This window comes from Cricetulus griseus, chromosome 2 (assembly GCF_003668045.3).
Source record: "Cricetulus griseus strain 17A/GY chromosome 2, alternate assembly CriGri-PICRH-1.0, whole genome shotgun sequence".
Lineage (NCBI taxonomy): Eukaryota > Metazoa > Chordata > Mammalia > Rodentia > Cricetidae > Cricetulus > Cricetulus griseus.
This window is the reverse complement of record NC_048595.1, coordinates 197,197,728-197,209,754: the sequence shown is the minus strand read 5'-3', so window position 1 is coordinate 197,209,754 and position 12,027 is coordinate 197,197,728. Positions and strand designations below refer to the sequence as shown.

Genomic DNA, 12,027 nt, shown 5'->3' with positions numbered 1-12,027 from the left:
ACTGGTTTGTGATAAGAAAGGGATCCAGAGCCTGGGAGGGCAGAAGGCTGGACAATGTGAACAGAACTCCCAACCCCTTACTAAAGGCAAGGCCTCAGGAATCCTCTCACTACCTAAACCCCCAGGAAACATATCAGAATTTATGCAGTTTTATTACTCACCACAGTATTTGAGGAATAGAATATGAACCACGGCAGATTATCAAAGGATATTGAGAGTTCCATGGGCAAGGATGTATAGGAGTTATTCTGCACCATTGATAAACTACACTCCCTGCAGATAAGGTTGCTACTTGTATGACTAGGTGTAACCTTACAAAGTAGGCATACAAACAAATTAAAAAACAACAAGCACTAGGGAAATACATATTCATAAGAAGAAACATCTTAGACTGAAATTACACTGTGCTTGCCCACCATGAGTTTGATCCTAGTGTTGAACAATAATGAAGCTTGCAATAGTAATTAGGTTACAATTTTAAGTCAAGCAATCAGAATAGACTTTCCTGAAGAGGAGACATAAGAGCAGAGATCATGGGGTGGAGGGAGGAGGCAGCCGCTGATGTAAAACTACATACAGAAGGACAACTTTAGGCAAAGCTGTGAAAAGTTCCTGCATTTAAAAGTGGAAAAGCCTTTTGGATACCTCCATCCACCTACCTACCTACCTACCTACCTACCTTCCTTCCTTCCTACCTACCTACCTATTTACTTATTGATCCATTAATACACCTTCCTACTAAGCCGGCAAGCCACCCACCTACCATAGGGAATAAATGAAGTCTTGAGGGAAAGTGTATGGCCATGTTGACACCTCAGAGCCTTCCGAGGTTGAGGCTCTAAGATGGCAAAGCCTTCCTCTTGTCCAAGTATAAATGTTTGCAAGTGTGCCAAGAAAATGTCCACTTTTGCTTTCTCCTTCAGATGTTTCCAGCTGGAGACTACTTTTCCTACAGGATGGCACGCCTCCTTGTTCAGTCATGTACAATCACTGATTAGATATCTGTATGTAATAATTATCTTCCTTGTTCAGTCACATGCAATAACCCTGGATCCCTGTTCAGCTATATGTAATAAACACTTTGGGCTTCCAGATTGCTATGGCTTCTCCATTAAAGAGCAAAGTCCATCTGATGCCAGCTTTTCTGTGTATGTGTGATTGGCCTTTCTTCATCCCCTGTCTACCACACTTAGGTCAATCCCTAGAAGTGTGCAAGGATGTGGCATCATCCATCTTTCTATTCAGGCTATTCATTGGCTGACTTGGGGTAAGTCACTAAATAATAATTTCTGGCACTTCCAGTGTCCCAACTCTCCTTTAGCATTTCTTGTAAGTCTTCTCTTGTACAGATAAATTCCCTTTGATTTTGCTCTTCTGAGGCTGTATCCCCCTTCCATCCTTTTTGAAATAGGATTGCTGAGGATTGCTTTCACTGTTATGAGGCTTTGGGTTTTTGGTTTTGACTTACAGGATTTGAAGTATCTCAACACAATCCCTTTTGTGTTCCTAACACAACAAAATGAAAAATAAATGAGGTGAGGTGATAAACATATTTATTCATCCGGTTTGACTATTTTGCATGTACACATATATTGAATCATCAAAATTGTATCTCATAAGCATGTAAAGTTATTTTTCTCTTTAAAATATTTAAAAATAAGACAGTTCCTGTGTAGAATATCTTTCTAAGAATTGAAAGTCTTCAGTGCTTCATAAGACAAAAAATTGCCATTCAGACTTTGATGTGAATATCAAAGATATTGGAGAAGTGAAGGAAATTATTTAAACTAATAAAGCCAATGTGTACTGTAAGAAGTGTGTGCTATCACAAAGCTTAATATCTCTGATGGACAATCTTCTGTCCACACAGAAAAAAACCCAAAGAGAGGGAGCAAGAGATGGATTCTGTCACCTTCAATTTTTGCAAGAGCAGGTCAAGTTGGCACATTAGCCAGAATCCTTTGGCATGTGTGAAGTTTAGTGTTGTTATTTACTTTATGCCAAGTGAATACTGGCATTGCTAACTGCTCATTGGCTTTAGAATAGATGTTTATGAGCCCATTGATTATCTCACAAAAGCATCTGCCCCAGGAAGATAATTCTGTGGCCTCTCTTTCACCACTTCCCCCTAGGGGCTAGGTGAATAATGAATGACTGTTTTTCTTGTAGGAAGACATGAAGAATGGAAGTGAGAATTTTATGCCACAGGTAGCCCTGACTTTCTGCTCTGTGTCCAGAGAGGTCACTTAACTAACAACAAATGGGTAATAGGAGATAATGGCTTAATGATAAGATAGATTGTAAGCCTTGTAATCAGACCAGTTCAGTTCTTAAGGAGGTAAACCTACTATCATCAACAGTGCTAATTCTTTCTGAAAGGTCTAGGAAGCAGTATCTTTTTTAACTTTTCTAGCTTTTAGGGCTCTTAGATTTCATTGACTCATTAATTCATCCTTCAAATCTCTGTCATCCTAGTCATATGGCTACCACTCTCTGTACCTCCTGTCCCTGAGCTTATAGAGGCCTTTGCACACAGTGGGCACATCTGGATAATCTAGGTTGGAAGATACTCAAGATATTAAATAAATAACTTTTGAGAATTCCTTTATTCTTTTTGTTATGGATTAAACTTTATCTGTCACAGTAGACTGGTGTCCCACCCTTTGGTAGATATGACCTTTTGAGGAAGACTGTGTAGATGCAGTGAAATTAAAATGAAGCCTCATGCCACTGGCATGTGTCCTAATAAAACAAGGGAGATTTGGCTACAGATATCCAAAAAAGAGAATATCGTGTGAACATAGATAGGCACCTATGACACAAAAGGTGACACAGAGGAAGAGCATGGAGTGACATATCCATGAATCAAGGAAGGACAAGGATTACTGGAAACCACACAGAATAAGAGATGCTTTGGAGAGGTAAATTCTCTGAAGGCCTTAACATGAACAATTTTTGCAGAGGCACCAAATTTGAATTTATGGCCATGGAAAATGATGCATCAATAAGATAGAATAATCTCAGATTCTAAAAATTAGTTCCCGAACATCTTGTGGGTCCATTATTACATCCACCTGGGCATGTTATATATGGTTGTCTCCAGTTTCCTTCCCCTTGCCTCCTGGTGGGCAGAGATTTCTAGTAAGCAGGAAGTACAAAGTACCTTGAGAAAGAAGGTGTAATTGAGGCATTCTGGAATCATCCTCAATATAGATTGACTCAACAAAATTAGGGTTTACTTACTACTCTGCTATGTGTAAGTATGAAGATTAGAATATAGCATTCTATGTCTCCTTAACCTGGCCTCAGCAAAGGATATGCCTCTGGAAGGATACAAAATACAATCCTCACTTTAATGTATAACATTGTCATATACTGTGCTAAAAATAAAAAGTAACAGCAATAAACATAAGCAAATAAAAAGTTTACAAAATCATGGCCTGAGAATATCTTGGGCATTATATAATCCATTTAATAAAAACATGATTTTTTTTAAGAAACATGAGCAAAAATTGGCTAAACTATAGTTTGAAAATATTCTGTAAAGTACCACTTGCACATTTGGACATGAAAGTGAAATACTGTTCCTTGTGGTCTGATATGGAAGCCTGACAAATAGAACAGAATCTACTTTCCCATGAATACTAAATAGTCACTAAATTCCAGTTAATACTGTTAACATTATTGTGAGCCACATCTTGCCTTTCTCCAGGCTTTGGATTGTCTGCACCCATTACATACAGGTGAAATCTGGGTGTGGTCTCACTGGTAAGTGTTATGGTGATGGGGATCTGTAAATCGTAAATTTTGCAGGATATCTTTTGTTGTTGTTGTTGCTTAAATCTGTGTCACATGGATTCTTAGACCATGATACATCTGAGTTGGCAAATGTCAGCATGCTTTGGAAAGTAAAAAACTGCCATGTATAATTAAAGAGGAAAATTGAGTAGGTAAAACCAATGGGTTTTATATTTGTTGGGAAGCCAGAAAAGGAATTTGGCACCATGGCCTGTTTGGAGCATTCTATTATATATTTCATTGTGGTACTCAGGTGCCAGATTATTTGGTAGTCATTATGTTGTGGGGAATTGATGATGGAGACAAATTTAAGGGTTCTTTCATGGTCTCTGATTCCCATTTACACAGCTGGACACTGCTGAACGACTCACAAATTCAGGAGATGTAGAGCTGGCTTGTAAATAGAGTACTTCCAAGGAATCCAAACTTTGACTTTCATTCTGTCACCAAAGAATTAAGCCAGATGGTTCCTGTGCCTCATATACAGTTAGAAACAAGCAGTGGTTATAACAATAATACTAAGTCAATATTTATAAGCAGGCTGAGAGTAATGCTTTTTAATACTTTACACATTATTATTTTCTTAACAGGGGACTGATGTTGAGTAATTTGCCTATGGTCATAGACAATAAATATCTAAGCCAGAATTGGAGACTTAGCTGTAAAACTAATAGTTTGTGTTAAGAAAAACTCACTTGGTTCAAGTATTTCCTATAGAAAATGGAGGATGAAAATTGTTGGTAAAATTAGGGCAGTGAAACATAGTTTTCTACAAAACCAGTTTTGCCAGAGACTGAAATGAATTCAGGCCAATGAGTAGGTTAGCAGAAAAGACTTCTGGGACCCTGTGATGTTCAGAAAATTGCTTTTCTGGATGTCTTGATCCTTGCAGTCACAGCTTGCATCTCACTCTCATTCTGTCCTCAGTAGGGATGGAGGCATACCAGAAACTATTTCTGCAAAATGAACCTTTGTTGTTCTTCAAGATTCTCCTCTCATGCCTTGCCTTGGGTTCATTACTCTGTAACACATAAGAAAACTCACCCTGCTAAGATGTGGACTTCGATCCTATATTTGTCACAACTCACCAAGTAATTTTGAACTGGAAGCTCCAGAGCCAAGAATTCTAGCAAGCTTCACATCTGTATGAAGTTGCTTTCCTGAAGATACTGGCTTGGCTGGGATTTTGTTGTCAAGTAGTTCTGTTTTGTTATATAATTGATTGGGATGCCAGAAAGAACCAGCAGGGATCTCTAATAGGGTAACTGAAAAGAACATGGACAATAGAGGTCTCTCGCCAAGCTTTGAGTTTTATCCTACTGACTGAAACCACTTGGAAACCATTGGTGGCAATAAGCCCCATTAGAAATCCTGCTTTAATTCGAGTTTCCAATGGAGTGAATACAAAAATGAAGCTGAACTTGACTATGTTTATTAGGAAGAGTTGATGACAGAAAGAAGAATTATTGATGTGCTATTGAATTTTGATGAAAGCCAAAATTTGTTGTTCCTAGTGATTCTGTCCATAAACGTGACAAACTTACCACTACACAATAATGTGTCACCTGCTATGGGAGTTATTTGGACAAAGAGGAAGAACCCTAAGATTTCTCAAACCTTTTCAGCATAGTAAGAGGAAACCCAGGAGGATAAGGGGCAACATAAATTACAGTTGATATTTTTGTTTTGTTTTAAGAAATAAAATTTGGAGGTAAGGGAGTGACAATAGATCTGGGAGGACTTAAGAGGAACTGGTGCTGCAAATGATAAAAGAACATTGTATAAGATTCTTGAAGGATTAATAAAAACATTTTTTAAAATGAGAAAACTCACACAAACTGTATACTGTTTAATTTAGACAGGGTTACTCTAGCCCTAAGCAGTGGCTAAAAAGAATGACTGATGTTTTCTCATCATAAGACAGAGTAAGTTAGTTCCCCACTTTTGTCTCAAATTTACTGTCACCAAAAGATCTTAGTTTGTTACAAAATGCCACACTCTGGAAAACAAACAGCCATTAAAGACCAGATTGTTATTAGTGATTTGAGTTGAAGGAGAACTCAAAAATCAACTTTGTGGTTATGTCACTTTTGAAGGCTTTATCCATGATCCATCCTCAAGGACCTCTTTTTGTAAGTGGCTATTTTCTGTCCAAAGAATCAAAAGACAGGATTTAATCTTCATTTTATATCTTGTGGTCCAGATGAATGAGTTATAGTCCAGATTGGTTCAGAATAACACATACATCATATTAGAGAATGAAGGCTGGCCAGTTCACCACCCAGTGGTAGCCAATGTGGGAGCAGCTGTGGCCTTGCAATTTGAAGTAGAAAAAGGAAAGTGACTTCAGATGGGGGTAATCCCAAGCAAATACTAATATCTCAACTGATAGATATTTCTTCAGTATTTTCCTTACCTTCAAGAAACACTGAAGTATCATTGATTATTTCCAAACTTGATGTACTTTGGATTTTGAAAACAAAATTATTTATTCTTATCCACTTGTCAATATGTGGCACAAAGAATGGGTTTTAGCCTATATTTGAAGACAAAATTTTATTTTAATGGCATCAAAGTTAGGTGAAAAAGCAGAGGAAGGATGTGGCAAAGGTGGTAAGGGTCCTTGACATGGTAGCATAAAGTTCATGACTTTGACAGGTGGCCAAGCAAGGCAGAGTCAAAAAACCAAATGTGTGGGTGTTAGCAATGTCTCATAGTCTTCTCCCCTAATCCTTGTTTAGTTTTTCTATATTTCCAAAGACAAGAATAGATAAGACAGAGACAAGTTGGTGGTTTCTTTAGACATCTATCATCTGAGCTCACTGACCGCTGCATTTTCTCAACATCACCCTTGCATGTCATCTATCTGGGACAAAGATCACAGCTAGGAGCAGATGTTGAGTTATGTGGATAATCTTTGTAAATATGAATGAGCTCTAGAAATATCCGAAGAAAGATCTTCACTAAAACATCACTTTGGAAATTACAACTTGATGGCTTCATGAAGTCCCAGAAAGTCAGATTCTTCATCAAATGAATTTTCCTAAAAGTATGTTTATGCATAACCATAAACTCCTCCCCCTATGTTTTGGAATAGCTGAAATGGATCATTGCTCCTTTCTTTAGTTTTCTACCATGGTTCACATAGCAGTTCAACAATGGTGACTTAGTGAAACTAAGGTGTCCTCCTTTTCAGATAATGGACTTGGAAGCAGAAATAACAATTGGATCTCTCATGACACCTAGGACACCTTCACCTTCCTTACTTTGTCCAGCCATGCCCTGCAAGCTGTGGCCCTGATGTTGGCTCCCATCACAATTATCCTCTTTGCACCCCCTATTTCAGCCATTCACACCTCCACTATTTTACTCTACAGTGTCAACTTTCTTCCCATTTTATGATTTTCATTGCTTCCTCAGAGCTTCATAAAGTTCAAACTTTCTTAAACTTTAGCTCAAATTCTGCCACCTCAGAGACATTACCTTGCCACTATATGTATAAGCCAGAGTATAAATTTTTATCAACCATTTAAACCTGCCTTCTGTCATGAGAATACATATATCAAGAGTGCTGTGACCCTATTTTTCTTATTTGTCCTTATATTCTTGGTGCCAGGCATATATGTTAGTATTTAATGAGTATTACCAAATGTTTGAATAAAAGTCAAAAGTCCTAGTCCACTTGCCTTATTGTAATCATTTTGTGTTAATTTCTGGAACTCTCTAGACCTTAGATTTTCTTTTTGTAAAAGAGGAAAAATGTATTGAAGCAATAAATTAGGTTAGTTTCATGTCTGGCTTGGGTATGCTCATAAATTATATACCGCAGAATCCTGTTGTTCTTTGTCCTCATAAAAAAAACATTGGGAAAATGTATTATAAGTTGGGATTTCTACTCATGAAATATTAACAACCAGCTTCTATGGACTGAGCCTTTGACATCATCTTTGTAATAACAGTATTGCTTCATTCATTCAACAAAATTTCATTGAGACCACAGCATAGTGTTATGTTTTGGCAGTGCAACCATGAACAAGGTGTCTTTGTCTTCAAAAATTCCCACACTAGCATAGATAAGACAACAATTAAAACAACCAATTTCCTGTCTAAACAAGAGCTGAACAAGGGCAGTGACAGCAGACACGTGGATGTAGAGGAAACCTCAGGAGAGCTACAGGAAGTAAGGGATACTAGAAAGGGAGAAATTCTTTCAGAAAAAAACTCACCAGTTGGCTATTCAACACCAAAAAGTTAGCCCTGAAAACATAATACAAGTAACAATATACAGACTGAGAAGATAATACTTACGCATCAAGGGATATATATATTATAATGACAATCAATGAAAGAAGAGGCCATGAATTTGAAAGAGCACAAGGGGTTGGGTATATGGGGTGTTTTGTGAAACAAAGGAAGGGGATATGATATAATTATATTATAATTTCAAAGCAAATAATTTTAAGTAATGAGGTGAGGCAGTGTTGTATGATTTCACAGCAAACGTGTCTGAGGCCAGTATATGACATCAAGAAGATTTTTACAGTGGAGAGACAGTTCAGGCAAGCAGACTCACTGTGGGCCAGGTGATCAGATGATGGTGAGAAGGATGAGCTTATGTTAGAAAAAGGCACCACTGTGTGCTGAGACTTTTTGCAGAGGGCACTAGAGCAGTGGTTCTCAACCTTCCTAATGCTGCAACCCTTTAATAGAGTTCCTCATGTTGTGCTGACCCCAAGCCATAAAAATATTTTGTTGCTCTTCTATAACTGTAATTTTGCTACTGTTAGGAGTCATAATATAAATAGCTGATATGCATGAGATGTCTAACATGCAACTGACAAAGGGACTGTGACCCCACAGGTTGAGAACAGCCACTCTATGGCATAGTGTCTCTGTAAAGTGTAGTTAGAATGCTGAATCCAAGGCCACAGGGGGATGCCTGAGAAATATGGCATCACTTTCCCCTGTACATGCTTCTACAAAGCAAAAGGAGCCTGACCCAAAGGAGGCTTGATTAGTCCCTTCTAAGACCTAAGGTCCAGAACAGTGTAAGTTATTTGGTTCATGCAGCTGTTAAATTATATATGTTACATGGTATGACCTATTAAATTTGTTTATAAAGATAGTTGAGGACTCACTCTGATTTGGTATTTCACTCGACTTTTTAAATATCCTACACATAGCTATGTATTTAAATAAGATAATTTCTGGAAAAATGTGTTCAGAGGATTTCAGTTTTAGTCCCTTACAGAATAGACAATGGCATTAAATGAAACACTGAGTTTTCAAATGCTGCCAGTTCCCAATAATAACCGTATGTATGCTCAAAAGCTGAACTTATTCTGCTGTTCACTCTGGGCCTGATCATCAGTTCTGTGGCATTTGGTCTTTATCCTGCTTGATCTGATGTGTTGAGCCCTTAAATTCCAAGCCCATATTGTCATGGGATGAGTGATTAAGGATTAGACAATAAAATACTATTGGGAGCATAGCATGCTGCAGATTTTATTTTTCCCAATGCCTTAATCATAACTGTTAGCACAAAAAGAAGTCAAATTCTGCTAACGTACAATATTCTGATAGCTTGGAAATATATTCTTCAGGTATCTAAATGCAGCTCTGTCATGGCTGGTGTTCGTTGGCTGCATTCTCTCCACATTCCTGCACTGTATCCTAATTCATGTGCCTCAGCACACTACTGTGTTTGTAGTCAGTGTCTTCACAACGATGATTGAGTTATAATGATTATGTCTGCATAAATCATAATCCAATATGCCTGTGTCCTTATAACAAGAGGAGAGTAGGACATACACATGCAAAGGAAACACTATGTGAAGACAGGGTAGCCATAAGGAAGAGAGAAGAGAGGTCACTGAAGGAACAACCACATGGAAATCTAGGTCTGTTATGTTTGTCTCTAAACCCTATTTCCAGGTGGAAATAAGTTTCTATTGTTTAAACCACCAGCGAAACTTTATCATGCTGGGGAAAGGAATGCAAGCTAATATAAATTCCTTTAATTTATAAATTGAATATTAAGTATAACCTAGTCATTTATAAACTGACTTCATGTATTGTTGATATAGAAGGTGTTTATTTTATTTTATCTGCTTTTTGACACAGGGTTTCTCTGTGTAACAGCCTTAGCTTTCCTGGAATTAGTTCTGTAGACCAGGCTGGCCTCAAACCCACAGAGATCCAACTGTCTCTGCATCCCAAGTATCACCACTGCTGAGCAGATGTTTGTATTTTTATATTTATATTTTTCACAAATGTAATATTAGAGTTCCCTGTCAATAATGTTACCTGGTTCCTATGACAAATCCATAAGATCTCCCTTGAAGTGGCAAAAGATTGGGAATATAAAAATTATAAGTTAATTATCAAGAATTATGGTATATAGTAACATTAGTGGCAACTCCGGGGCATGGTCCAGATGAAAAATTCCTTATAATTATTATGTATTTTGGAATTGATTTATAGTTTATAATTTGCAAGTATTCTCCCTGGAATGTGAGGACATTTGTGCTTCAGCTGGCAGGCACTGGAGAAAGAACCTTGCTTTACACTTAAGCTCCTGAGCTCCAGTTGAGGTCTGTCACTGTGCCCATGCAAACCTTCACTCTTCTTTTTCTCCTTGGATCTTACTGTGTCTGTAAGCATGAGTGAGTGGACTGGCCTATATGACATTTCAGATCCATTCCATTTTCAACATTCAAGGCAAGTGTCCACAGTGGATAAATATACTTGAAAATCATTTTGTATTTGTGGGTCTTTAAGCAATCTATCTAAAGTTCTGGAAGTCAATATTTAGAAAAATACTTACCTTTGCTACTTACTTTCAAAGTGTCAGTGAAAGCATTGCAAAATGTAATTTCCAATGTTGCTCTTGTTATTTCTTCCATATATTCCACTCCATGGGAGTTGGCATTCTATATTACTGTGAAGTAAATCTAGCTTTTGATTGATAATATGAGAAATGCCACATACCCTCAGAACCCAAACAGGTTGTCATGGCAACTGTTGAAATTTTGAATCTGCAGAGTACACTAAGAGTGCATGGTTGTGTATCCCTACAAATAATTCATCTCACTTTTTCAGTGGGGTGCATGGACCCAGCCATGATGGGAAGGTAGAAAGTCACCCAATCCAAATCTTCACTTTACAGTGGGGCCAATGCCTTCTTAATCATGGAATTTCTAGGTGATGCAATGAAATATTTATATGATATGTCTTTTCATAAATATATAAATATGTATCAAAATGTCTTGCAACAACATGAAGAGCCTATTTGTATGGATAAAGTTTTACTTAACGCAGTGCAGTGAACATTTGTCACATTTGCTGATTAGATCTACATACACCTTGATTTTCTGTTGAGACACCACCTCTTCTCAAACTTGTTGTAAATGGATTCTGATTGAGGTCACATTTTCTCAAACCTCAGGAATAGATGTCTGACTTGAGCCTGGCCAATGAGATTTGTATTCAAATGACATAGTAATTCCTTTAGAGACAGAAATGAATCAATTCCAGTAGGATACTCTACTGATAGAGAAACGGCAAACTCTTTTTCATATGATTTTAACCTAGACTATCAGTTGGTCTAAGGCTGCTGGCAACCATGTTCCATCAAAGAAACCTGAGGATGAGGTCTTTGTGGAACAGAGTGGAGCCACGGGATTGGCATGAGTTATTCCTGAAGCAAGACTCTCCCTCACATCTGCCAACTTTATAGGCTAATAATTGTTTCAGATAGCAGTGAATGTATTCGTGCCACTTATTAGATAAAATGTGCCCATAGAGCACAGACCCACAACCAACTTTGAGGTGTTGTGAGAAGAATCCTGATTACTAACCAGCTCTTGGCTATTTTGCATGGGGAAAGCACCTCTTTGAAAAATAGGGTCAATTATCTTGAACCTTTCCACTTTCTGTGATTATGAAGAGAGTCAGAGTTGAAAGCATAGTTTTGAAGTGCCTTGTAAAACAGAAATCTTCTGCTGCTAGCTATGAAAATATTGACAGTGGATTATGAAAGCCACTCTGATGAACAGTCTTTTCCAGATATTGACTAATTCTGTATTATATGGGAATACATGTGTCCACTAGTTCATGACTCAGACCCAAGGAAACCGATGGTACAAGACCCCAAATTGTTTTTCTCTTGAATGACTGAGACCTCAATATATATTTTGGGGATCCTAGGAAGGAAAGGCATGTTTAATT

The 12,027-nt window shown here is 37.7% G+C and overlaps 1 protein-coding gene across 1 annotated transcript in view; it reads left to right on the top strand.

The window, feature by feature from the left end:
* The window catches only part of Kctd16 (potassium channel tetramerization domain containing 16), a 265,068-nt gene that overhangs the window by 203,549 nt on the left and 49,492 nt on the right, over positions 1 to 12,027 (top strand). The window lies entirely within an intron of this gene.